At 47.7% G+C, this 27867-nt stretch overlaps 1 protein-coding gene and 1 pseudogene across 2 annotated transcripts in view; one reads left to right on the top strand and one right to left on the bottom strand.

The window, feature by feature from the left end:
* MYO1D (myosin ID) overlaps positions 1 to 27867 on the top strand; it is a 310477-nt gene that overhangs the window by 261918 nt on the left and 20692 nt on the right. The gene's annotated exons all lie outside the window — the stretch shown is intronic.
* Positions 4680 to 5525, bottom strand: LOC112308521 (coiled-coil domain-containing protein 28A pseudogene; annotated as a pseudogene).

Raw genomic sequence — 27867 nt, 5'->3', positions numbered from 1 at the left:
TAGTTTTTCATTTGGGCCATTTTTTTTTTGTCTCAGCACACCTGTAGTAAGGGGTGGAGCCTTAGGTGTTCACCTGGGTGGGGCAACCCGGGTCTCTGCCTTGTGGCGCTGTATGTGGGGGAGGGGCCAGAAAGGGAACAATGGCACTTGCTCCACTCTCTGCAGGCTTTCAGTCACTTCCCCTGCTCCCCACAATCAAATTGGGCCCTTCTGGTGCTGATTCCCGGGTGGGTGGGTTTGTGTACGTTCTAGGACCCTGTGGGTCTCTCCAATGAACTCTCCTGTGAGGCTGGGAGTTTCTCCCGCTGCCACCTCAACCCCCACAGGTGTTTTCAGAGGCCTTGAGGCTTTATTTCCCGGCGCTGGAGCTCTAGGTTGCGCATTCTGTTTCGCTCCCCCGCAGTTCCTCCCAGTTCATCTGCACGCGAATGTGAGACCACCCTGTTCACAGACACCGCCTTGCCGCGAGTCCTCTCCACCGCGGCTGACCATCTCCGCCCCTCCTACCGGTATGGAGGAATGTTTCTTCTTTAACTCCTGGTTGTCAGACTTCTGTACAGTTCGATTTTCTGGCAGTTCTGGTTGTTTTTTGTTTTTAAATTGTTGTCCTTCTTTTGGTTGTGCGAGGAGGCAAAGTGTGCTACCTACGCCTCCTTCTTGGCCAGAAGTAAAAACAAACATCCTTTCATTAATTCGCGTACAATTTGGATAGTACTGTTCTTTTTGTTGTTGTTGTTGTTTTTAGAAAGACGAGTGTCCTATTAAAAATAAGCAAGCCCTTACTGCTTTACTACATGTAAGATTATCTACTCAAGATGTACCAAGGCCACCTCTTAGGCTACACAGTCTCTCCAAGGCACCACCTCACTGGGGGCCCCTCACCTAGACTCTATGAAAGGCACTCCTAGAGTTGTGTGACGTGGCAGCCCTCATATTTAAAATAACTCTCACCTGATATGCGCAAACAGGATTCTATTCATTGAAGTGGAGCTAAAGATCCCCAAATCCAGTTTCCTCCTCACTCCTCAAATCACTCAGCCCTGCCTTGGGTACCCCGGGTTAGGGCACTTGCTGCTTCTGAGGGTCACAGGGCAGTTCGCTGGCCTTACCTCTGACTTGCTTATGCCATGGGGCATGTTTAGAAAGCAGTCGTTCCTGCTTGCCCTCGCACTGTTGGCTTTCTTTGAGCACTGCCTCCTACAGGGTTTGCAGATGCATTTCCCCTTTGCTGCGAGGTGTGAACATCATGCTGTTTTGCTCTTCGGATGTCCCTTCCTATTAAGTACACATGTCTGAACATGGGCATCAGTAAAGTGTTAATAAACTGACGGGGCCACAGCGGACATAGGGCTTGACCGGTGTCACCAGAGAGGCGGTGTGCCTGTCCTCCGTGTCACGCTGTGGGAAGCAGACAGTGGGGCAGGTCTGCACATGTACGCCTCTAAGCTAAGGCCCAGACCAGTCCTGCCAGGCTCCCAGGCCTCAGAGAAGCAGAGAAGTTCTTTAGTCTTGAGAGCAAAAGGAAAAATCGTTTCTTTTCCCTGGGGGAGATTTTACTCTTCTGCTGACACCACAAGAGTTCTTCTGTGTAGGGCCAGTGGTGATTTAGCGTGTGCACGTCTTATACTCGGTCACTCTGCTAGGTGCTGAGCATAGAAAGGTGAATAACACGAGGCAGACAGACGAATGCCATAGAGAGTGGTATGTGTGGTGGTAGAAGGGTGGTGGCAGCTGTGGGAGCTCATGGGAGGAACAGCTGGCCTGGTGGGAAGGGCAGGGCCTGTAGGGGAAGATTCCCAGAGGAGATACAGCTGAGGAGACAGAAGGGGATGTGAAGAAGAAGCAGGCAAGTTGAAGGCAGGGGGAGAGAGGGCTTCCTCTCCCAAAACACGGAACCTGATCAGGGCACGCAGAACCTGATTCGGGACTCTGGGTATAGCTGCGTCCGATGGTGGGAGGAGTGTGGGGAAGTCTGCTCTGAAAAGGGAGTTCCAGTGGTGAAAAGGGGCCAAGGCCCAGAAAGCTTCAGGTGCCGGGTAGATGATAACAGCGTGCCCAAGTGCAGGGTATCTGCCATGTGCCAGGGACTGTGCTACAGCTTTATACCCGCAAGTTCTCTCTTATCCTCCTGCACATTCTCTTGGAACTGATACTGGGCCAAGGACCATCCGATTATATAGACTGACTATCTGTATGTAAAGAGCTTTATTGAGATATAAGTCACATACCATATAATTCGTCCATGAAAAGCATACAATTCAGTGGGTTTTGTTATGTTCAGAGTTGTGTGATTGTCACCACAATCAACCTGAAATATTTTTGTCACCCCAAATAAAAACCCATGTCCCCCATTCCCTTTGGCAGTCACCCCCTCCCCATTCCCTACAAACTCCTACTCAACTACTAATCTACTTTCCGTCACTATAGAGTTGCCTATTCTGAGCAATTCACATAACAGGATCATGTAACATGTGGTCCTCTGTGAGTGGCTTCTTTCACTTAGCTTAATATTCTCAAGGTTCATCTGGGTTGTGGTATGTATCCATAATTCTTTCCTTTTTATTTGCCAAATAATACTCTACTATGTGAGTATGTGCAGCGTTTTGTTCACCTGCTTGTCAGTGAAGGGGCCTTCGGGCTGTTTCTGCATTGCGGCCGCGTGAGGAAGGCTGCAGGGAACGCTCACGTGTAAGTTCGTATGTGGACCTGTTCTCATTCTTCTTGGACATACGCGCGTGCCTAGGCGTGAAATTGTGGCTCATGTGGCAGTTCCACGTCTAACTCTGTGAGGCGCGCCAGATCATCTTCCAAAGCAGGTACCCCGTGTCACATTTCCACCAGCAGTGCGTGAGGGCTCCAGCTCCTCGTTCTTTGCCAACAGTTCTTTGCCTTTTTGGTTGTAGCCGTTTTAGTTGGTGTGAAGTGGTATCTCATTGTGCTTTTGATTTTCCTTTCCCTTATGACTAATGATGTAGAACATCTTTTCATGTGCTTATTGGCTATTTTTATATCTTTTCTAAAGAAATATCTATTTAGTTCCTTTGCCAGTTTTTTAATTGTATCATCTTTTTATTATTGAGTTCTAAGTATTCTTTGTATATTCTAGATACACGTTCCTTATCAGATATGTGATTTGCAAATATTTTTCCCATCCGGTGGCTTGTCTTTTTACTTTCTTGATGGTGTTCTTTGAAGCACAGAAGTTTTTAATTTTGCCCTGGCCGGATAGCTCAGTTGGTTACAGCATCATCCTGATGCACCAAAGTTGCAGGTTCAACCCCTGGTCAGGGCACTTAGAAGAATCAACCAATGAATGCATAAGTAAGTGGAACAACACATTGATATTTCTCACTCTCTTTCTCTCCTCTCCCTCCCTCCCTCTCTAAAATCAATAAATTTTTTCTAAGTTTTTAATTTTGAAAGTCTAATTTATCTGTTCTATTTTTCCTTTGTTTCTTGTGCTTTGGTTTAGACATTATATTTTTAACCAATCCATCACATGAACTTGATCCTGGAAGTTATAGGTAGTCGCTGAAGGACTTCAATTTGTAGAATGACTTAAGATTTGTATTCTTTAAAAAATTAAACTAACACACAGGTAGACTGATAATGGCTCCCAAAGATAGGTCCCCACTCTAATCCCCAGAGCCAGCGAATGTTACTTATTTGGAAAAAAGGTCTTTGTGGATATGATTAAATTAAGGTTCTGGCAATGAGGAGATTCTCCTGGATTATCCAAGTGAGTCCTAAATGCCACCACACGTGTGCTTGTAAGAGAAGGGCAGAGGGACATTTGACACACACAGAGAAGGCGGTGGAGGGAGCGGTTGGAGGAATGCAGCCACCAGAAACTGGAAGAGGCCAGGAATCCCAGAGCCTCTGGAGGAATGTGGCCTTTGCAACATCTTGATTTCAGTCTTCTGTCATCAGAACTGTAAGATAATAAACTTCTGTTGTTTTAAGCCACCAAGTTTGTAATAATTTGTTACAGCAGCCACAAGAAACTAATATAGTATGGTCGCTTCAAAAATTCTTTTTTCAGGGAGCGAGGTGGGTTTGGCTGGGGTGGGGTAGAGGGGTGGGGAGAAAATGCAGACAACTGTAATTGAGCAGCAATAAAATAAAATTAATTAAATTCTTTTTTAAAAAATCAAATAGAAAAGTTTAGAATGAAAAGATAAATAAACAACATGCTTATGCTGCTATTTTTTTTTTAATTTATTGTGTTTAGACATCTACTGACCTTTGCCTGTAAGGGATGATGATGTGTTTAGCTGCCTTTGGTTACTCCCCCCTCCAGTTACTGTTATCTTTTTCATTATCCATGGTTTACTGTTTTTTAAACAATCACTTTATGAAAAATAGCAAATGTCACAAATACCCCTTTAACATTTTGTGATCACTGGCCATTGGAAAACACCCGTGTGTGTGTTCTGGTTGTCCAGCGTAGACTGGAGCTGGGCTGCTGCAAAGAGCCTGCACATCACCAGCCTGGGATCAGAGGCGGAATACGTTCGGTGCGCTCGGGAAGGGTAAAGCCTTCAGCCCTGTCAGCGGCACTTAGCACAGCGCATTTCAAGTATAACCCCAGAAGGTACCAACAATAATCATAGCAGCACAACCTCTGCATCACGCTTCCTGATGAGGCCTTCACAAGGCCCAGGCCTCCGGTTGCGGTGAATTACAGCGAGTTGGGTTTAACAAAAGCAGTTACATGAAAACCGTCATTGCACACGCACTTTCATTACTGTAAGTCCTTATCGTGGAAGATGACTCTGCTCCTGCATTCGGCTGGAAAAGTCAGGAGTGCTGCTTGCCTTCAGACCACAAGAAAGCAACTGCATTTCGCTTTAGCTGGTAGAAGTGCTTGGAACATCTCGTGCATCTGCCAGATGGAGTTTTTGTGGGGAAGAGGTCAGTTCTCCTGAATCAGACAGAAGCCCATCCAGAACAGAGTCACTGGCTGTTTTTCGCTCGTCCTCAAGAAGTTCCTCTAACTCACTCCAGTAGAGCGCCAAACTGAAGCTAGCTAATTTCTCCTGCATTCCCTGAACACAGTCCATCTGTTCAGTGGAACACTGGTTTCCAAACGCTTGAAGTTTTCCAGAGTGGAAATCATTCAAAAGGCCGAGAAGCCCCTTCTCCGTCTCCGGAACCTCTGAGAACCTCTGAGACACCGGGGAAAAGGAATGCTGAATCGGAGTGGCTCAGCACCTTTTCCTTTTCCACCCTGCGGGTCCGCCTTTTCTTTCATCACCTTTTTAACTTCAGTCACTGTGAAGTTGACTGTGATGCAGGATTCCAAAGCCCTGTGCTTTTACTAACCGGAATGGCATTTTGGGGGCAGTAGCAACCTGAGTACAATGGGCACTAAAAAACTTCACTTTCCGCTCCTCCATTGTTTCATGTTCCTTATTGCACCAAGGACTGGGCCACCTCCTTGTGACCTGAGGCAGGAGGGCAGCCAGAATGCCTTTGGAGCCTCCTAAGTCAGAAGCCACCTCCGCAGTGCAGCTTGAGCGGGTCACACCCCAGCACCCCAGCACCCCAGCACCCCAGACATGCACTGCCGCGTGCCCCTTTGTCACCCTGCTGTTGGTTACTTTTACAATTCAAAAGACCACATCATCGGATCTGAGGTGCTGTCTGTTTTAAGATGCACCATTGTTTTATGCCCCACTAAAGAAATACAATACCGCCAATTATACTTTGAAGGTATCATCAAAAACAAGGAGCATCCCAGTTTGAAAGATATTAAAGGCTGAAAACAAAAAACCAAAAAAAAAAAAAAAGTTAACTTTAGAATCAGTGAAATACAAAAAAAATAATGCTCTAGCCACTTCAGACAGCATCGCTTAACTCACCATTAAGTGGAATGAAGATATAAAGGCCCCTGCTTGAACTTTTGACAACTGTAGCTTTACTTTTACATTGCTAATATTTATTTTGTGTTATACTCTGATGATTGACTCTAAATCAGAAATCCATAACTAGCATTTATGTTACTATAATTTTATAAACTTTGTCTCCTTCAGAGCCAATAATATATGAGGATTACATGTTCTTTTGTACGGATTCATTGTTTTCTCTGTGGACCCCTTCGAGGCCCATCTGTTACAAGCACTCAGCTCTTCCATTATGGCACAAGAGCACCAATAGACTCTGTGTAAATAAACGCATATGGCTGTGTTCCAATTGAACTTTACAAAATCAGGCTGTAAACTAGATTTGGCCCATGGGCCTTAGTTTCCCATCTCTTGATCTAGAAGAATAAATTCTGACCCTCATATCTTGGAATACAGTCAAGATTTCAATTTGAAAGTGTTACAGAGCAAGGCCAGGGGGGTGGGGGTTCACAATAAATTATTACAGAAATGATCCCCCCTTTCTGTCTCTGGAGGTTCCTCCCCCCCACGCCCACCTGCTAGGTTCACAATGCCCGCCGCCAGAGGAAAGACGTCTCTCGATGCCAGAGACTGGTGAAAAGGAAAGGAATTGTTTATTTAAAAGTTACACAGACTTAGAGTAATGATGTAATGTCTTCAATAAGATATTAAAGTCCTCTAGAATACCCACAGATGCACAGTCTTTCCCTCTCCCTCTGCCCAGTCAGGGTACCATGTCTCAGGAAAAGAAGTAGAAGTCCGTGGTTCAGGCTCCTGGCACCATCAGCTGTGTGGATGCTGCAATCTCCAGTTAATCCAAAGACATGTGGCACCTTCTCACGGCCCACTAGTAAGAGTCCTTTCTCCCCTTTTCTTCCCGGCAAAGTCTCTCCTGCTGCCTAAGCTGCGTGGCAAAAAGAAGCACTCCAAAACCACATGGTCCTCTCTACTCTCCTTCAGAACCTCGTGGTCCTCTCCCTTTCCCCTCAGAACCGCATGGTCTTCTCTCTCTATGGCTGCCGCGTCTAGGTTTAAATCCCAGTGCCCATCTTCCTTTGCAGCCCCATTTCCGACGACTCCTACAGTCAGTTACACCTGCCAGCATCCCCATATTCTTCCAGCTTTACTGGACTGCCATAGTAAGTCTGGGCAGGTGTGGCCCCATGGCATGGAGCCAATCATCTCCAAGCTCTCCCACAGGCCCTGTAACCAGGGGGAGTTGCTTCCCAGTCCTATCTTGGGTGGAATTTGGTCCCATCCCCCTGGCTCAAAGCATGGCCACAGCTACTTAACACATCCATGAAACCAGTTAAAGGTTATAGATATGTTAAATGATCGTGCCAAGGGTTAGCTGCAAAGCTCTTGCTACCCAAAACAGCTCTGAATGGCCCTGTTCCATGTGTCCCATCCCCCCTGGCTCAGGCTTGTGGGAGTGAGGACATCCTACATACATTTTACTAATATTTCCTGGACACCTTGAGTTCTGGACCCCATTACAAATCCCTTCTTGGGGCCTTCCTCTTGGCTGCACCCTGCTTCAAAAGGTTTTGAATAATCTAAATTTAAATGACTGTGGCATGCCTGGATCTCACAAGATAATGTAAACACCTGAGAATCTGAAATTCTTGAGATGTGGTTAATTTGGATTATTTTAGGACCCCAAGAGGGAACAAGTCTGCTGAAGTTGCACTTGTGTGAGTTTCTCCAGTCCTTGGGTAAATCAAGTAAGACAGAACAGAAAAATGTCTTTCATCCAACCGCACATTTCTGGGTCAAAGGTGGCCTTTCAACTCCAAAAATAGAATTCTCCCCAACCTCCACTTCCTGCTGAGGAGAAGTGTGACCCCCTTCAATTTCTAACTGTGAAAGGATGCAATTCATGGGACTCTGTTTCAGACCACTGAAATGAAATCCTGGGCAACGAAGCTTAAAGGGGTCAGTAACAATTGTTGGGGTGTTGCCAATGTTTAAGGGTGTCAAATGGAAAATTCTATAGCTCAGATGCAGATCAGATCGATCAGATTCCAAGAAACAATTCAAACTATAGAATGAAATGCATACTGAATAATATGTTCTTATCCTAACATTTCTTCCCAACTCAAATGTAATCCTGAGAATAATAATTCTAATGTAATTCTAATAAATGCTCATTCCCTTTAAAACCATCCACTTGAAAATCTAGGAAATTAAGCCAGCACATAAGATTCATCACTCATTCAACCCAAACAGCCATATTTATGGTTCATTTTCGTATCTAAACCAATGAGAACCCACTCCCTTTATTCAGCTGTAATGATAAAAGTCCCTTTAGAGTTTTAAATGGCCTGACACAGTAGGATCTTCTCTTGTTTTCCCTCATCCAGTTGTGACTGGTGATTTCTTGCTGGCTTGCTTTCTTCCAGACCTCGAAAATGACAGAATCAGAGCCTGTCGCCTGGGAGGCCTGCGGCCTTTCTCTGCTTCCCGCTCTCTCCCTGAGTTCTGCCTCTCGTGGCTTTGAGTGCAGACACTTGCCTCAGGAACAGAATGAAGTGTGAGAAAGAGCTCTGCCCTTCTCCCTCCAGTTGCTACAGTCTTGTTTCTGCAGGGAGAACACTCTGAGGGAAGACACTACCTAATTGTTACTGTGTTTTATATAAATATCATATAAAGGCAAGGTATTGTTTCTCTTCAGAGAGATTGAAATCTTTGTTTCAAAAAGTATGCTTTTAAATTATGTACTTGATTATTTTAATATATGCTTTGCAACAAATGCCATGTGCTGGGTCATAAAGAGAAAACTTAATCAGCGACTATACTTAAATGAGCAAAAGATGCTAAATTTTCAGTTTTCTGCTTTAGAATGACATTTGTGGGTAAGCTAGAAGTGTGGTCTCGTTTTCCCAAAAGTATTCCAGTCTCTTCTAACACTGCTTATGGACTAAACTCCAAATATAATTAAGACAGAAAAGAGCCTTTAATGGAAATAATGTATATGCTTGGTTCAGTGGGGATCGCCTCCTCTCTGTAAAATTCTCAGGCACGCACTGAATGTCTCCTGTTACTTTGCAAAGTCTAACGAATCACAAATGGCCACCGGATACAGCTGTATGGACTTAGCTGGATGATTTTCATTTTTCTGGAGAACAAAACGTTTGTGTGTTAACTTCCCATTCTCTGTAGTCGGGCACACGGACTGACAAGGATGACACCTGTTGTTCCCCGTTGACTGAAGCACAGCAGCTGAGGGTTTAGGGAGTTGACCATATTCTGCTCTGTCAGTTCCATTTCTTCGTGCGGCCCTCCAGCTGGCTGAACAATACCAAAACATACGCCCACGTCCACGGAGGGGTGGCGAGGAGAGAAGGGAGGGAGGGTCTAGGCAGGGATGAAAACCCCTCCCGAAAATGAGGAGTTCATATTAGCCCTAGCATTCGTTAGTGGATTGTCAGCAGAAACCTCCACCACCTTCTTCAGCTGTTTATTCTGCCCTTTGCAACAGATCATCATACTGATAAGCTTCTAGATACCATACCACTTAGGGCTTTAAACTTCCCATACAGAGCTGTTCTTCCTGAGAAACAGACTGTTCGCTGTTTACATTGGCCATCGTGTTACCTTGCCCAGGGATGGTCATCTTTAAAAACAAAATGATTGGTTATTTTTCTGATTATGAAAATAATTGTATGCTCATGGGGAAATTTTGGAAAGCACAGAAAAGTCTAAAAAAATGACAGTGCCCTAGAATTTTGTCTTGTAGAAATAGCCTCTGCTCCTGGTTATCTGTGATGTCGGGACGGGAAGCAAGCGTCACACGTGATTTTCTCATGGCATCTACTGTGGGTGGTTGCCCATAAACACAAAGCTTTATGTTGTCACTTAAAAGATTAATGTTTGTCGGGCATATTTTGTAGCTTGCAGGGTTTTTGTTGTAATTTGCACTGTGCTGAGCATTCTGTAATACATATTTGTTGGCATTTCAGATTTTTTCCATAGGATTAACTTTGAATAGGGAAGGGTGAAGAGGAAAGAGTGGTGTAGCACACAGAAGAGCAATTACGAAAGTCAGGAGGTTGACAGGAAGCATGGCACATGGAGGAACTGAAAATAGTTGAGTGGGGCTGGAGCCGAGGGGGCTTGCGGGGAGGGGGGAGGGAGAGGCAGGAACTGGAGAGGTAAGCAGGTCACAGAGATACCAGAAAGAATTCAGACTTGGTCCTGAGGGCAGTGAGGAACTAAAGGAGGGTTTGAAGCAGAAGATCAGACCTGTAACTTACCTGTTCATATTGTCTAAGATCTTTCTGGCTGCAGCTTGAAGAGTGGGTGGGAGGCAAGGAGCCCAGAGAGGAGGCTGCAACAGTGGAGTCGGGACAGTGAGGTGGCAGTGCGGATGGAAGGAGAGAAGGCGGGTTTGGGAGAGACTGAGAAGGTGACATCCGCAGGACTTACTATGGACTGCTGCCGAGTGAGGGCGACCTGCAGGCTTCTGGCTCGAGCAGTGGGATGGGTGGTTGGACAGTAAACCCAACTGCCCCCCACCCAGATGGAGGTGTCCAGGAGTCATTTGAATCTAAGGTTTGGGGTTAAATGGACTAGAGATACGGATTTGGGAGAGCTATCAGCATATAGAAGTTAGCTGCAGTCATGGAGGTAGAGGGAAGAGGAAGGGACAAGAAGAATGGTTAAAAAGTAGGAAGGCAAGAACTTGCTGTGCCATGGAAGGCCACATCAGGTGCTGCCGGCAGGTCAGGGAACAAGAACCAAGGCAGAACACCAACTACGGACTGAACTCAGTGACTGGGAAAACCCAGGGAAGCGAGGTGCAATAATGTAGTCTGGCTTCTTAAAGAGGATAGCTCTCATTCATTTTGTAACCACCAAGCAAAACCACCTTAGTGTAGACAAAGCTAAGTGAACTTGTTTTACCCCCAACAGTGGGAGTGGAGGGCCCCCGCTCTGCTCAGGCAAAATGGGCATATTAATCTAAGCACTCTTACAATCCACGTCGAATTTTTAGTGAGACTGTCTACCTAATATTGGCTCTCATCAATTTTTAATACCCCCCCCATGTATTCTTCTTAGATTAATTCAAATGCCTTACCTATGGGAACCGCTTTGAAGGCCATGGGTCACCATAAGATGTTGGCACTACGCTGTCTCATCTGCCACAATCTCTTAACTTCTGAATCCACATCATTGCGGAGGCCCCGTTTGGAGCAGCTATAAACTGGTGTAGAGGTTCAAAAGAAGCAGATCATATCTGGTTGAAAGATAGAGAAAGATGGAGGTCAAAGAAAGATACGCAGAAGGATTTGCGTTCTTGTCATTCCTTTGTCTCTGACACGTGTTTCCGAGAACTGACTTGTCACCGCTTGAATTGGAAGTTGTCTGGAATTCTCAGGGGCCGTGCCGGCAGGGCCTGGAGAGTGTTGCTGTCCTGTGGGAGCCCCGTGGGTCGGGTGCCACTCCACAGCAGATCAGCTGCTTGTGATGCGGGCTGTAGCCAGATAATGACAGCCATTAAGATGGAGTTTATGCTTCAAGTGCAGTGACCTCTAAGATAGTACCATTTTGTGATTCCTGATACTACTGTGGACACCTGACTTCTCCCCGTTCAGTAAACAAACTATTAAAAATAACAACTGGGGCTTCCTACTTTAGAAGCTTACATGTTGTCTCTGCACATTTCAGCGTTATCGTCGCGTCTGTTTTGCATTCGCTGCCCTTGCTGATCATGCTTGTCAGGTGCTGGGACACTGTAGCCAGACTGCCGTGGAGCACTTCTCCTGCACTCGTCGCTATGCGTGCACATGCCTTTTGGTCTGACCGGCACAGGAGGTCGTTAATGCTGCGCCAGGTTAGAAAATTGAGTATTATATTTCTAAATGCTGAGACGATCCCCCCCATTTTTTTTTTCAGGAAAAACAATGACCTTCATAGTCTTTGTTTCCAAAAACATTCTTATTTGCCCTCATTGAGATTATTTAGTTTGCAAAGTAAGCTCACCGTATTATCAGAACTCTTTCAGATAAAGTGACCAGATTAAACCCAAAACTGAATATCCTGGAAGGTGCTCACGGAGTTGTAGGGCCCCGGAGACTTCACAGGCTGTATTTGTTTTTACCCCTCATCAGTGTAATTTCTTCATATTTCCTTATGCTGCACATTATGTTATGAGACTTAAGCACTGGAACCAAGGACTTGATCATAATCCAGACCCATTTTCTTCCCCCATCCTGTCTCTCTTTGCTCCCCCCGTCTCTGCGTTAGCCTCATTCTGTCCCTGCTCTAAGTTTCTTCTACACAGGGAAAACCTTGGCCGCAGGCAGCTCCAGGCTTGCGTTGTGCCAGCACAGCAACCTAAAGGAAAGGGAAAACCTTTCCTACTTCAAAATACGTGAATCCCAAGGAAAGCCTCTGATGCACTCACAGGCGCTCCATCCGGGCTAAATAGCACCAAGGCCAGGGGTGGGTCCAGATGCTGAGCCCATCCGTGAGGCCGGGGACTGTGGTCCTGCGGTGGGCAGCACTGCCCGTGGGGGGCGGGGGTGGGGGCGGTGGGGGGCGGTGCGTGGATCAGTTCTCCAAAGGGAATGGAGGCAGAGTCCTAAAGGAGTGGGCAGACAAAAACCAACGTAGACTATACTCAATATCAAGATGTTCTTTTCTCTTGAACGGTATTGCTCATTATTGTCCCAGAGTATCCTGGTGAGTCACAACGAATTATATTCTTGGAATTAGACTAACAGACTGCATTTTTTCTATCCCTGATCAGTGTAATTTTTCACATTTCCTTATGCTGTATATTATGAGTTATTATTAGTTTTAAAGGTGCTTTCACATAATCTCACTTAATTCTTACAATAATCTGAGCCATAGGCTATTGCATTAAACCTGTTTTATAGACGGATGAAAGGACATAGCTTCTGTGACTAACCCACGACCACAGACACAGTGTAATTGGGGGTTTGATAAAGGCAGATCTTGGCTCCTTTGCTAGTTTCTCTGGGCGTCAAAGCCTTGGATCTCTGTCGCCTGTGTTTTGTTTTGGTTTGGGGCACATTTTGTATTTATCTGTTTCTCCCTGGAAAATGGAGACTGTGCCGTCTACTTCTACTGCAAACCCTGATGAAACTTCCTCCAGTGCTGTGGGTACCGTGACTGTCCAGTAGGTGATGCCAACTGGTGATGATGGAGGGTCTAAGACACCATCGTTCACGTTAGATACAGCGGGCACCTTTGAAGCCATGTCGCCAGTGGACAGTGAGGAGACTGTGGTCCCCATGTTTGTCACACGCTGGAAGTCGGCACAGGGCCTCCTCCACAGTAAGGAGCCTTGTCTCTGGAGGGCACCTGGGAATGCTGCCAAGGCTGTGGGAGTGTTCTTCTCACACTTCAGGGACTTCTCGCCTCCTGTGCCCCGTCTCCGGCTTCCATCTGAGACACCACAGAAACACTTCAGCACCCTGAGCCTGAAGCCATTCCATAAGCAACAGGCTCCTATCCTACCCCAAAATGCCGCCCACCCAAAAGGCAGCACCCCAGGACCCTGTCCTGGCCACTTCCATACAGCACGCCCAGCAGTTCGATGCCCCCACATTCCTCTTTTTAACAGTAAGTCATACACCCGAGATTATAACACTTATTCCTGGGAAAGAGTTTTAAGATGGAATGGGGGAAGGGTTAGCATTCTCTTAGGCTTTCTCGGGGAGCCAGGTTTTCGAGCTATAAAAAAGGCCCCTTTCCTGATTCCAGGTGTGCACCTTTCCCCTCTGTCCAGGCTGCTGGCTCTTCTCAAAGTGACTCCTGACCTTCTCCGGGTTCCCACTCTTGTCTCCACTGTGCATCTGCAATGCTTCCTGGGACCCTCCCTCCCTAAGCTGGAGGAGCTTGTGTCGTGGTTCTTTTTCGCAATTCACAGTGACCTGTTCCAATTTACTATGAGTTGCTCTCAGAGATGACCTAACACTGCAAAGCTAGATACAAGCAGTTGCTGACTCAGGTCCAGGGAGCGGGGGGGAAGGGTGTACGTTTTCATTCAGAGTTTTGTACTGGTTGTACCTGTTGAATATAACAACATGAAATGTCTGTTCTTCTCTCTCATTAGTCCCACCAGGTAATGCTTGTTGGACTGGCTCAGACGGTCATCAAAGGGCATGTCTGCCTATCAGTGTCAGTTTTCCATTGTTGCTGTAACAAAGTAGCATAAACTTGGCAGCTTGGCCACGAGGAATTTTTCTCACTAAAGGCCAGCAGTCCAGAGTCAGCATCACCGATTTCATTTGGGCCCAAAACCACAGTGTGGTCAGGACAGCGCTCCCTCTGGAGGCTCTGGGGGAGAATCGGCTCCGAGGCTCCTGGAGCTTCTGGGGATGGCCAGCACTCCCTGGCCTGTGGCCACAGCACTCCAGTCTCTGCCTCTGTGACCACAATGCCTTCTCCTCTGTGTCAGCTCTCCTCAGCCCCTCCTGTAAGAATACTTGTGATCGCGTTCGTGGTCCACTCAGATAACCCAGGATAATCTCCCCATCGCAAGAGCCTCATGCAATCACATCCACACTGTTTTCTTTTTTTCTTTTGGTTTCTGTATAAAGTAACATTCACAGATTCCAGGAATTAGGATATGGATATCTTTTGTGGGGCCATTATTCAGCCTGCCACACTACCCCTCCCCATAATTCCCTCAGACGTAACCCCCAAGTTCTAGGTCAGGGTCAGTTCCCTCTCCCAGTCAACCTCCTGAGTCTGAGGAGACCAGCACTGCACTTGTCCTTTCTACCCTCTTACTTTCTGTCGCCTGCACTGGTAACAGGGTCCTTGGTGTCTTACCACCAGCTCTCCAAAGGGCAGCCGAGTTCAGGCTCTCTGATCAGGCTACCTTCTTCCACAGGTCCTTGGTCTGGTGAGAGAGGAGAGCCTGAAAGGGGTAGATCTCCAGTATACCCAGTTTGTTGTCGTAAGAGTCAAGTTGTTTTGCTTTTGATTAGCTTTGACTAGTGCAGAAAGGTCTTGCCTCTGCCTTTCTGGCAGGCTATCTCTAGAAACTAAACCCATGGGGACAGAAAGCAGATCTTCAGCTTATCGCCCACTGAGCCCAGTAGTGTCTCAACAGACTAGACACACAGTTCCCAACCTCCTCGGTGCCACACCCCTCGGACAGCCGTGTGGACCCCTCCCTGCTGTGGTTAGCCGCCACCAGCCAGGCATCTTGCCAGCATCCTGGGTGGATTTGACAGCACCAGGCAGGGCTTCAGATGTCATTGGTGGCATTCTGAAGCCCTCTGTTTAGATGTAGACCTTGTTCCTGTGGCCTTTCTTTTTTTAAGCAAAGAGTTGAATACAGCGTTGCAGTTATAAGAGGCACGTGTTATTATCCTACACACCGCTGCTTAAAACACCCCTTGATGGTGAGGGCTGCGGAAAGACGCCCGTTGTGACAAGTATGAAAGGCGGCCTTATGAAAGTAGTTGTAGAGAAACCAGCAGTGCTGCCGTATGTAGCTGCTGATAATTGCTGCCCTTGGCATTAGTTCCTATCTGCTTCAAGCAGAAGGCTGGGGGTGGGGTGAAGGGACATTAGTGGAAACTGCATGTAACTGAAAATTTCCTCTCTACTGTAAGAAGAATTCTCTTGAAAGGAAATGAAAAACAGTTCCAGATGGTCAATGGAAGATTTTTTTTTTGGGGGGGGGGGGTGGAATGGAAACCTGTCTCCTTGTTGAGAATAACTATGCCTTGAAAATAGGGGTCCAAACTTAGCCACCCACAAAAAAACAAAAAGATGGCTTCATAAAAGAGAATGACCAGGATACAGATGAACAGTCTCTAGTTCTTTTCAGTTTTCCAGCCAAAATCTCCACTTTGCATTCATGTTCTTACCTTAGACACAGACACTATCTAGGAGTCGATGGTATCACATTTTCATACCTCTAGGCACAACTGAAGCCTTTGCAAACTCAGAAGTAACAAAGGATAGATAGATAGATAGACAGATATCCTTAACCTGAAGAGATCATTGTGATAAAATAGAAGGTTTAGACAGATGATTTAAAGAACAAAGAATTTGACGCAGTCTAAAAATATATGAGGCAAAAAAATGGAGAGACTTCTCAGTGGATCTGGAACATTATTCATCAAATATTTACAGAGCACCTACTACATGCTGGCCAGACACTGGGCTGGGAAGTGGGGACACGACAGTGAATGAGACCCCAGCCCCACTCAGGAGTGCAGTGTGGTTGGGGACTGGCTGAGTGAGTAGGTGATTGCAACCCAGTGTGTTAAAGTACATTGGGGGGGGGGAGAGGGGGGCAGGGAACCTGCCTTGAGGATTGGGAAAGGCTCCTGACAGTGACGTCGGTGCTGAGACTCAAAGGACAAATAGCAGTTGGTCTGGAAAAGGGACCGAGAGTCTTGCAGGTGGGAACAGTGCATGCAGATGGCCCGGAGGCTAAGGCTTCGTGGTAGGTGGGTGTGGGGGTGAACCCAGAGACAAAGAGCTGACTGACCTAGACAGGCAGGGAAACATATGAAGGAGAGAAAAGATGGCAGGACAGCAGGAGGACACACGGGGTCCCATCCAGTTTTTCCCGCAGCTGAGTATCCCACCCCCGTACATTTCAGCTGTTGTCACAGAAGGCAGGCTCCCAGCAGGCCAGCAAGCTGCCTCATCCTCTCTGCTACTTCCCCAGGGGACGGAGGTCTTACTCAAACCGGAAAACCGGGGCGGGGGGGTGGGGGGGGGTTCCTGCAGGAAGCTGTCAGGACCAGAGCCCTCCGCACTCGCTGTGAGAGTTCTGGTCGCGGAACCTGGCAGTTCGGAGGCTGAGCGATTGGGGTCCTGAAAGTTGAAATAAATCTTCCTCTCTAGCAGAGTTCTGGGTTCATCCCTAACCTGGAGCAGGCCATGAGATGCACAGCTCTGATGCTCTGCCTTGGATTCCGGGGGGCAGGGGGGGTTCCTTAGATCACCTAAAAAAAAAAGAAAAAAACAAGGAGTTTTAGAAATTACCTGACAAGAAATGTCAAGTAATACTGACTAGAAATCAGTCCATGGCAGCTGCTTCCCACAGCTGCATACCGTGTGGTGACGGCATCGGAACCAGTTACAGTAAATGTAAGGCTACGAATATTCAGAGATGAAAAAGTCTTCAGGAGCTGGGTCTCCGAATAAGACAGCCACGGAAACCCACAGCGGGGAGGGGGAGGAGAGAGGGGAGGTTTGTCTCTTGGCCACTGGCTCAGTGGTCGGATGAGTATTACCTGAAGAGCCGAAGAAATATCACCTGGAGCCGCAGTTCCCGGTTCACATTAACTGATCAAACCTCGTGGTACCCATTTTACAGATGGGTTAAAAAAAAAAAAACCACGTTGGCCCCTGAACTCTTTAGACTGAGAACACCTAATCTCAGCTGTAATCTAGCTGATTTCTTAAGGAAAACAAAAGTAATTAGAAAGAAACAACTTCTTCACTGTTTCCATCATCTGCCCGAGCCAGGTCACGTGGAGAGAGTGTGCGACACTGAGAAGCAACCCTTTTTCAGTTGTGAAACTGCAGCTGGGACTTTCTCACCAATAAAAGAAAGAGTAAGTTGGCGTCGGAAGGAAGCATGCTCCACCAAAGACAAAAGCAAGAGGACGCTTTTTTTAACTGTGGGAAATTCAAAAAGGGGTGTATACACTCATTTGGCACCAAAGAAAATAGATACGCTTTTCCATGCTTCGGAAAGCACCAACAGATATTTTTTACTGCCTGTTTAGTAAGGAAAGCCCGTCTGTCCCCGGGGGTGGAAGCTCTGCGGTGTTCACAGTAACAGAATGCTAGTTGAGCACTTGTGCCCCAGACACTGTGCTGACCTGGCCCTTCGAGTGGGCCCTGACTTTCTGACCCTCACAAGACCTGTCTGAGGGTGATGCTGCTGTTCTCCATCTTCCGAGACCAAGGAAACTGAGGCTGAGCAGGGTTTAGAAAATTGCCCCAGGGCATCCTTGTCAGAAGTCAGGATTCCCCCAGCCAGTCTCCCTCCAGAAGGAGCGCTCTTGGTGCAAAACTGTCTGGGGGTCATTGTCTTGTCATGAAGGTTAACTGGACTGCTTTTTAGAGTCTTCTGCATTTCCTGTTGAGAGTTTTTCTGTTTTTCATCTGTATTTTGCTCTTTTGGTGTTGTCCATATTTGGCACTTCTTTCCTTTCCTTCCCTCTCGTAAACTAGATGAATGGGCACTGAATCGGAAATCTGACAGCTAAGTGAGAGTTTCACTTCCGCCACTAATGACCCAAGTGACCTCACACAGTTCGCAGCCTCTTGGGCCCCCTAGTTCCGTAACTGTAAAATGAAGTTGTAGGACCATAACGAAGGTGCCCTGCTGTGCTGAATACCCTCCTTTCTCCTCTCTCACTTTCCCTTGCTGTGCTCCCCTGTCTCTTCCTTCCTTCTCGTCCTGGCCACTGATGGGCCCTCAGGCCCTCCCTCCCCTGGGTCTCTAGTGGTTTTTCGTGTATGCGGCAGGCAGGCAGGGGGAGCGGCGTGAGAACGCACTGCTGATGGAGAAGCTTGGGGGCACGGAGACGGTGAGAAGAGGGGCACGCGGTGTGGTATTACATGATGGAATGCACAGGCAGAGCTGGCCCTCCTCACAAGTGAAGCGTAAATCCACCCTGGCTTTGGGGCCTCAATCCTTGCTCGCTTTTCCATGGCCTCCCTGTCACACTGCCCCTTGGCTTCATACTCCTGCCCCGTTGGACCAGGGCATCCCATCCTCCTCCTGTCTCTCCACGGAGCATCACATCTTACTGGCTCTGTACCCCTGCCCTCGGACTCCACTCTCTGTTTAGTAACTGGTCTCGGCTTCTGTGACGTCCACCAAGTATCCCTCCCAAGCACTGTAATGTTTCAACTCATCTTAAGTCAACATCTAAAATTTAAGAAGGCCTCCAAGAAGTGAAGGTAGTCTGGGACAGAATTCTCCCACTCTGACCACCAGCAGGGAACCTGTTTTTGCTCCAAAGGCTCTCCAGCCCTGAATATACAGGGGTGTCTGCTCACGGTCAGGAGACAGAATTGGGCCCTCGGTGTGGGAGTTGGGATGTGAGCAGGGTGAGACCCCGTGAGGAGAATGAATTTGATACCTTTATCATTTTGAGTTATTTTTCCCTTTAACCGAAGAACATAAAAGTATTTGTCCCTGGGGGGTATTTTACTGAAGATGAATATTTAGAGTGTCTCAGGAAACAGATTTATTTAATCCAGGTTGGATTGTTAGGGTTCCATGGACCATATCTCAGCAAATTAATGTTTTCCCAAATCACTTTAAATTACTGGTCATTACTTTCACTAGTATCCGTATTTAAATATTTCTGAAAGCTCTGGCTACTGAACATAGCAGCAACTTACATGAGTCATTGAACATTCCTCTTACTAGACAAAAGAAAGAAAATTCCTCTTGCTCTCACTTCCCCCAGAGTTCTCTGTAGTTTGTTCGTGGTCGTGTGGGAACAGGTGGGCCCGGGTCACACGCTCGCAGCCTCTGAAGGAAGACTGCTCCCCGCGGGCTCTCAGGACGCTCGTTCAGACTGCAGGAATGGTGGCGGTGCCGGGCCTTCGCGTTCCTGTTTTAGGTGTGTTTCTAAGGAGTGGGATGGTTGTCATGGTTCGGAAGAGCCTCTTCGCTGTCGGGAGGCAGTCATCCCAGAGGGGGCACCAGCCATCTGTCCCTGAGGGAGAGGTCTTCAGGGAGTAAATAGACAGGCTTCTAGCCAGAACTTGTAGATGTTTCCCCACTTAAAGCAGAACTCAGTTCCAGTTCTGGAATTCTAACCCTCCAGAATCAAGGTTGGGTCTTTTCGGCAAATCTATTAAAAGACAGTGTGTTTTCTTTAGGTTGTGCTGACTGAAGGGGCATAACTCCCCGCCCCATGTTCCCAGCCTCTTAGTCCTTCCCCTCCCTATCCCTTGTCCACACCCTGCCAGGCCCCGTGCGAGGAAGAGAAACTTTGCCAATCACCTTTGACTATGGGAAGGTTAGAATTCTGGAATGCGGGAATAACAGCAGTTGGCATTTATTATTTTTATCTGTAGTTTTCTGCCACTGGCTCTGGCAAGGCCTGGTTGAAAAGAATCCTTCCCTACCCATGCATACCAGAGTGGCTCCCAAGATCACTATAGCTTACTTAGGACTCTTGGAATGGACACAGGCCTGTCTAGATAGGTGGACCCCATTCTCCTGGTCAGGAAGTGGCAAGGAGTCCCGCAGCTGCCCAAAGCAGCTGAGAACAGAGCCGGCGAGAGCCAGCTCCTGCCAGCCCACCGCGCCCGTCACATGCCTATTATTCATCACAGGCGAGATGTGTCATGAAGGGGGACCTCGCCTGTGGGATGAAACGGCCCACGTTCCTGCCCACCTTTTGCTATTCACTGAGTTTTCAAAACCTTCCCTACCACACCCCTTGGTCTTTGTTTGACTTCATAGTGAGGCATCTGTATTTACGGGAAGTGTCTGGGCTCAGTCCCTGTTACATTCGGGACACTGACCTTGGGAAGTCCTTTTTGCAGACCTCACATAGGCACAGTGGCCAGGCCATCCCCTCACCTAGCGTGTGGTCAGTCCCATCTTGGGCTCAGCAGTTACAGAGATGATTAAGACCCTCCAAGAATACTGTTTCCTGAGCTTTTCCCTGTTTATGCTGAAATACGGTTTGAGAGAGAATGCCATGAGGTTGGGCTCCAAGAAGGAAGGGAGAAAGGGAGGGAGGGAGGAAGGGAAGGAAGGAATGAAAGAAAGAAGGAGGGGAGGGAGAGAGGGAAGGAAGGCAGGGAGGGAAACAAAAGGCACACAGATTGATTTTCTTCTTTTGGAGCAGGAACCAGCAGGGAAATCGCCACATGGGCAAGCGGCTGCAGGGCGGTCAGTGTGGGCCTCAGACTTCAGGGTTCCCACTAATCCTCTTCCACAGGACCTGGCGTGGCCCTTTCCCCTCCTTTTCCTTTTAACTACTTCTAGTTATTAGATATATCCCTGGTTTAAAAAGAAAGAAAAGAAAAGAGCAAGCGTATTTCCCCAAATACTCCCATTTCCTAATGTTTTTGTCTCCAGTCCATCGTACCCCCTCAGTGCATGGATCTAAATCCATATCCCCATTCCCTCTCAGCAACCCAGGGAGCTGGTCAGTGTGCCAGCAGATGATCTAAGCCCCAAGTCTTCACCTCTCTAGAAAGACAAAAACAGCAGAAAAGAGGGAGGGCGGTTGGGGATGGGGGATCTATAAATGATGCGTAAAACCACGATCTCAAACGAGCCAGCCTTGCCGGGTCCCCTCAGTGGGCTTGCGGGTGTCTGAGCACACAGTTTACACCCGCGGGCCGCAACATCCCAGTCCCGGCCGGTGGCAGCGGCAGTGGCATTTTAATGTCAGATTGAAGCGCTCAGGCCTGCGTTGCCATGGCGACCCAGGGAGTGGCAGAGCTAAAAGCAGCAGCAGCCGCTGCCTCCCCCGCCGCAGCCCACCCTGAGCTGAGCGGTGCAGATTCCCTTTGTCTCACTTGCTTGCCAGCTCTCCTAGTTCTCTCTTCCCCCTCCCCGCTTTGCTTTGTCGCCCACCCCCCACCCTCCTCGGTTCCCAGGGCAGCAACCCTTCACAAACTGCCAGAGGTCCTGGGCCCCTGGAGGTGCCAGGAACCAGACGCCCCTAGCTGGCCCCAGGCCAGGTGAGGATTCCCCACACCTGCCAGCATTAGGCCCCACCCACTTGTTATTCTTAGGGATCTTGCGGCCTCACTTGCAACCCATCTTTTAAGAAGAGAATTAAGAGAACAGGAACTGTTACGTCCCTTAGCTGTCTGTCTCCCTGGCTGTGGCCACCCTGGAGATGCTGCCCACCTTGCCCACCGCTGCTCACCCAGAGTGGCATGGAGCTAGCTATGTCATGGAGACACATCTCCTAGGGCCTCAGAGAGCTCATCACCCACAGGAGTTCCTCATCCCCATGCGATTGCCGCCCCAGGTCAGAGTTGAAGAGTTTGCAGGGCTTGACCTCTGTTCATTGGGGGTGGGGGTGCTGTGTAAGCAAAATGTGCTGCTGTTAGCTCTCCGTAGCCTGGTAAGGAGGGGTGCTCGGGCCGGCGCAGTGATGTCCCCGGCCCGTTAGCCAGCTTTGTCCTGGGCAGCGCAGCAGCTGTATAGCACTGGCTTCAAGTCACCTTGTTTCATATTCTAGCGGATGCCCTCTTTTTTGGGGGGGGGAAATGCAAAACGAAAACAGATTTGTGCCACTCTATTAGAATGCCTATAAAAAGGGCACACCACGTTCTAATTAGATTTTAAAAAATGAAACATTTTCTAGACACCAATTATATCTTGCACATAGACATTTTGTTTACCAGTATGTTTTAGAATGAACCTCTTCCATGCTCTGAAGGTCACACCTAATATTTAAATGATAGAATACATTAACAGCCAGCAACCTGGGGTCACTCTTGTGAAGGTCTTAAGTCAGTGGCTCTCTGGTATCTTCTTCCATAACAAAACCACAGTCCCATCACTATCACTCCTGTGTCGGCAATGAAAGGTATGTCTTTAAGGTGGTTAAAGGCTGAGGCTTTAGCTTTAAAGTCCCACCGCAGTATATACACGTACGTATGGGTCTGTGTGTTGTCCGTACAGAATACGGCGCACACGGAACAGTGCCTGGGCTGAGGCGCAGGAGTGAAATGTGGTCACTTACAAGGAAGGGAACTGAGAGGCCAGAGGACGGGCCGGAAAGAAAATATGTTTTCCCTGTATACACCCTGGTCCCTGTGATTATTATACCATGTGCACTTACTGTTCACTTTTAAAAATAAAATGTGATGTTAAAATTTAATATCACTTCCTCAAGAAAGTGTTTCCCAACTCCCCCACAAGTAGAGAAGACAAAACTAGGTCCCCTGCCCAGAGACTCCGTAGCACTCTGTATTTTTTGCCTTCAGAGCTCATCGTCACGCTCAGAGATGATGAGTGTGTAGTTCATGGTTAGTGAAGTCTCCGTGCCACACTTTAAGCCCCACGAGAGCAAGAGCAAGGCCTGTCTTACACACCACTGTATCTTCAGGGGTGGGCACCCGGCCAGGTCTCAGTCTGTATCTGCTGAATAAAGAGATGAGGAGAAGGGGACGAGAAAGGAGGTGCCGACAGTGACGAGGCGGGGGTGCCTGCTGTCTGAGGGGTGAATAAGGGTGTCAGGAGCAGCACCTATCTCCACGGGCCTCCTCTGAGCTCAGTGACCCTCCAGGGCTCAGCCCATCTTGTACAAAGTACCCCTAGAAAGTTGATCCCACGAGACCCGGTCTCACCAAGTCACCCGGCCACCTGGGCCACTTCCAGTGGCTTTCCCACACACCTGGCCTGCCTCAGCTAACGCTTCAGACTTTCCCAAAATCTCTCAAAGGTCCGCAGGCCCCAAACAATGCTTGTGTAACTATTCTCCCTAGTATATGTTTATAATTCATCTCAATAAAAAATTTGATCAGTTAGGTTGCATATAAGGGGACCCTGTCATTTGCCAAGTCAGTTCCCAAGCAGCAGGGCCAGCCCCCCTTTCTGCCATTCCCAGGGATGGTGATGCTTTGAAGCTCTGCAGGAGGGTGCACTGGAAAACCACCCAGGCTTTAAAACACCAGCAACCAGGAGCCCACACACGTACCTATTGAATCAGAGTCTCTAGAAGTGGGCTCTTCCCACTGTTCGGGCCAGCGTTTCAGCTGCTTCTCTGATGACCCTGGCATGCAATCGAGGCTGAGAACTGTTGCTCTGTGGGCTCCCGGAAGTGGAGTCGGGGAAGCGGGGACCTTACACTCCCCAAACCCAGAGACAGGATTTCAGCCGTAAAGCTGATGCTAACACACTTTAGTCTGGACAAAGGGGTTCTTTGCTTCATAGTGTTTCAGTGCTACTCCTAGAACCTCTCTTTGCCTATAAAGGCCTGCAGGTCCTTTCCTGTGACAGTCATTTAAAACAAATATGTAGCTGTCTAATCAGGGCACGAACCATTTTTCAGACTTGCCTGGGCAGCAGTGACCTAAATATTACTCAGAGTGTCTGACTTCCAGCCCCAGAGGAGGAGTGTATTTGGTTTGATTGTTTTCATCCTAATGAAGATGAGCCAGTAATTCGTGGTCCCCATCAGGATGGCTGAATCATTTGATGCTATATGACTTAGTTCTTCAGAAAGAAAGCAGTGGCATGGGGTTATTATGAAATTATTCACTTTTCAATAGAATCACTATACACTCAACTCAGTGTAATTGTTGTGCCATGTTTGATTGATAGGAGAGAAAATGAGCAGAAACTGGAGGGGTTGGTGGAAAGGGCCCAGCCCACTTATACCAGCCAGTAATAAAGAATGAATCTTTGGAAAATTCGACTAGCCTATTTTGGAGCCAACGTAGCGGCAGATTGCTCTGCTCTCCCCCCCAGGTAACCCTGCAGGCAGTAAATAAGACCTGTATCAAAAGCCACTAAAGCTGTAAACACACACAGCGGGGGGGAAATCTGCCCAAACTGCCCACCAAGATGTCAGATGCCATTAACTTTCTGCTGGAAGTGTGGCTGCGCTCAGGGTCAAGGCACATTCCGCCAGAAGCTACATGGGGGCAGCCCCGGACAGATCTCTTAGGAGGCTGGGGGCAGGGAAATCTAGGTTCCTCTTGGGCTCTTAAATCAAGTTAGTGATCCCAGAGGGACTAGGAACTCTTCGTGGCAGGCAGGAAGAGCACTAGTGTGGCCTGAGAGAACACACACTCTCGTTTCCAGCCTGAATCCAAACAGCCAATTTCTGGGAACTTAAAAAATAAGAGAACCATCGAATGGACTGGAGCCCGCACAGGGCTTCTGATGTGTCCACCAGCAGCAGCAGCAGCATGGGGAGTGGCTTCTGTGATGTGGGATTCCTGAGCACCAGGGCTGGACCACCACCGCTGGCTCCTCTCTCATTATAGGGCCAGAAATAGATGCCCCATCCCAGGAAAAGGGAAATAAGGCTGCATGGAATGTTTCATCTGTTGGAATAGTGTTCTGAGCTGCCTGACAAAATTACTGAGTTTTTGGTTCTATAGCAGTAGCATTGAGTAAGAGTCTGAAAATTGATGCATTATGTACTTGCTTAAAATAGCAAATGCAGAATAGAAAAGCAGAGCCGCTAAGAAGTGTGCAGAACATGTTGATAGAAAGACCTGCTTTGCCTCCGTTATTACCAGCATGAAAGGGTGCATCAGAGCAGGGGGTAGATTTTCCATCAAAAAAGCATTTGTGTGGTAAAGGCCTCTGTACCACAATGAGACCAGGGTTTTTCAGCTAACATAATTGAGTGCAAATTTTCCTGTTCTCAAACAGGTGGTAGAAAGTGGGCAATTTGTTTCTTTTCATCTCAGTGTTCTGGGGTTGGTTTATGAGATAGTTCCTTCTGTTTTAACCTCTTTGATTTCCCCTGACAATAAAAATCCCCCATTACTTGCTACCTAATCAGTTATTCTTCACCGTGGGTTACAGCTGCCTGGATGGGCAGCAAGTTCAATGAGAGTGAGGTGGAAAAGGCACAAAGACAACTGTGCCATCAGCCCCCAAGAAGAAAACAGCATCCTGTGTCAGCTTAGCTGGGATTTCACAACATCCCAAAACGGGTTAAAAGGGCCTTTTGGAATTGACAAGCTTTTTCGCCAGTATGGTCCTAGGAGGTGGCAGAGTTGTTGCATTTTTCCCCTCCCACTTGAGGATATGTTTATTGATTTTAGAGAGAGAGGATGGGAGAGAGAAAAACGTCAATGTGAGACACATCGATCGGGTGCCTCCCATACGCACCCCAACTGGGGACTGAACCCACAACCTGGGTATGTGCCCTGACCAGGAATCAAACCCACGGCCTTTCAGTGTACTGAACAGCACTCCAAACAGCTGAGCCACCCAGCCAGGTCCAGAGTTGTTTCCTAATGGAGTATGTGTGGTCAGGAGGCCCTGACACACAACACCCTTTAGTCCTCCTCTCTCTTGTTTAACCAGCATCCTGAATGTGAGAACCTCCTTCATTAAAGCAGTCCGCTCCATTAACGAACAGCAAGTGGGCGCCTCCTCAGTGCCGGGGACTGCGGTAGCCACTGTGCAGACACCTTCTTTAAACTGCACCGAAACCTTTTGGAAGAGACAGCATACCACTGTTAATTATCCCAGTTACGGAAACCAAGCTTCTATGGATTAAGCAATTGCTCAGAGCCATACACATGGACTTGAGCCCTAGGCTAGCTGATTCCAAACTGCATGTTCTGTCCACCATGCCCCATCGTCTCCCTCCCCCCTTTTTTTAAAGATTTGGGGGTTTTTTTAGAGAGAGGGGGAGGCAGGGAGAAAGAGAGGGAGAGAAGCGCCAATGCAAGAGAGAAATATCTATCAGTTACCTACTGCACATGCCCCATCCAGGGACCAGGCCTACAACCCAGGCATGTGTCCTGGCCAGGTGGGGATTAGACTGGCGACCTTTTGGGGAGAGTGCACGACCAGCTGAGCCACAACCAACCAGGGCTATCTCCTCTCTTGGATTAAGCAACATTCCTGGAACTCTACAGAAGCTGGAAGTCCCTGGTCCCCATTTCTTCCGTGCTGCTGCCACCAACTGGGTTGACTGACTCCTGGGTGGGTTTCAGCCCAAGTTCTGAGAGGCTGCTTAGTATCTGAGAGAAGTCACTTTATCCAGGCTCAGCAAGCGGTTTGATGTACCAACAGCCCCTAAATGGGGACTTGAACCAGTCGTTCAGGAAACCAGAATTTGCTGATTGTTTTTAGACATTGGCCACTTCCCAAATTCCTCCATGTCACCACAGTTTTAGAGAATGTGATCTTTTCATTTTCAAGCAAGGATTATACCTTTTTTTCTTCCTTTATAATTTGCATTATCACTCCTAAGAAAGCTGCTTTAAAAGTGTGGACATTTTGAGATAAATATCGCTGAAAAGAATGGTAGGGAAAGCGTAAAAAAAAAAAAGAACGACATTGACTAAAAAGTTAGAAACATTAGGGAGTTTGAGGCGGGTGAGAAGGGCGGACCGGTGGCTGAAGTCACAGTTGCACCTGCAGGCGCCACACTCACCATTTTAACACTAAAATTTCTGATTCCAGGCTTTCGTGCTTAGTAGAGCACAGTGCCACCGCCATACTGTAAATACTGATTTTCTGGTAGGTTACAAAATAGATTGTGTGAAACAATTTCGACACATTAGCCACCTGACTAGATCGTGTGGAAAGGGAGCAATGAGTTGGGAACTCCTGAGTCCGCACAATGTCAAGTGAAACCCTTTGGGTCATTTTCCAGAGAAAGTCAAACTCATCATGTACCAAAACCAAGCTTATTCTGCCTTCTCCATCACCCAAGCTGCAAACCTAGGGGCATGGTAGACTCTCCCTTTCGCCGTCTGCTTACAGTCAATCACCAAGTTCTTACTCAGAGGCAGCCCTCAAACTTGACCTGCCTTTGCCTCCTTAACAACCATAGCCCTTTCTTCCTTGATTTAGTTTCCTGACGGGTCTTCCTGCCTTCAAATATCCCCATCTGTCTATTTACCGTGTCACCTGTTTCCTTTCTATCGGTTTCGTGTGTTTGCTCTTTTATTAAGCACCAAGTATATGCCAGACTCTTTTAGGCACAGCACAGTGGACAAGGTCCCACTCCCATGGAGCTTGCTTTTGGGGCTGAGTCAGGAGCCATAGGGAGACCGACAGTAAACATGTCAAGAAACAAACAAGTCATTTTGGATGGTGGTTAAGTTACTGAAGAAAACAAAATAATATCTGTCTTTACTCAAGAATCCCTAAGGGTGTCCCCACTTCCTGCAAACTCCTTGCCTGTCAACGACCCCAGCCTGCCTGGCTGGCCTCATCTCCCACCACACTCTCCCAAACTCACTTGAACCCTGAACTCCAACCCTACGCTTGCCAATCCCTGCACATTCTCTAAATTTCACTTCTAGGTCAAGCTTTTGAGGTCAT

Source organism: Desmodus rotundus, chromosome 9 (assembly GCF_022682495.2).
Source record: "Desmodus rotundus isolate HL8 chromosome 9, HLdesRot8A.1, whole genome shotgun sequence".
In the NCBI taxonomy this organism is placed as follows: domain Eukaryota; kingdom Metazoa; phylum Chordata; class Mammalia; order Chiroptera; family Phyllostomidae; genus Desmodus; species Desmodus rotundus.
The sequence above is the reverse complement of the archived record's forward strand: the minus strand, read 5'-3'. Positions and strand labels throughout refer to the sequence as shown.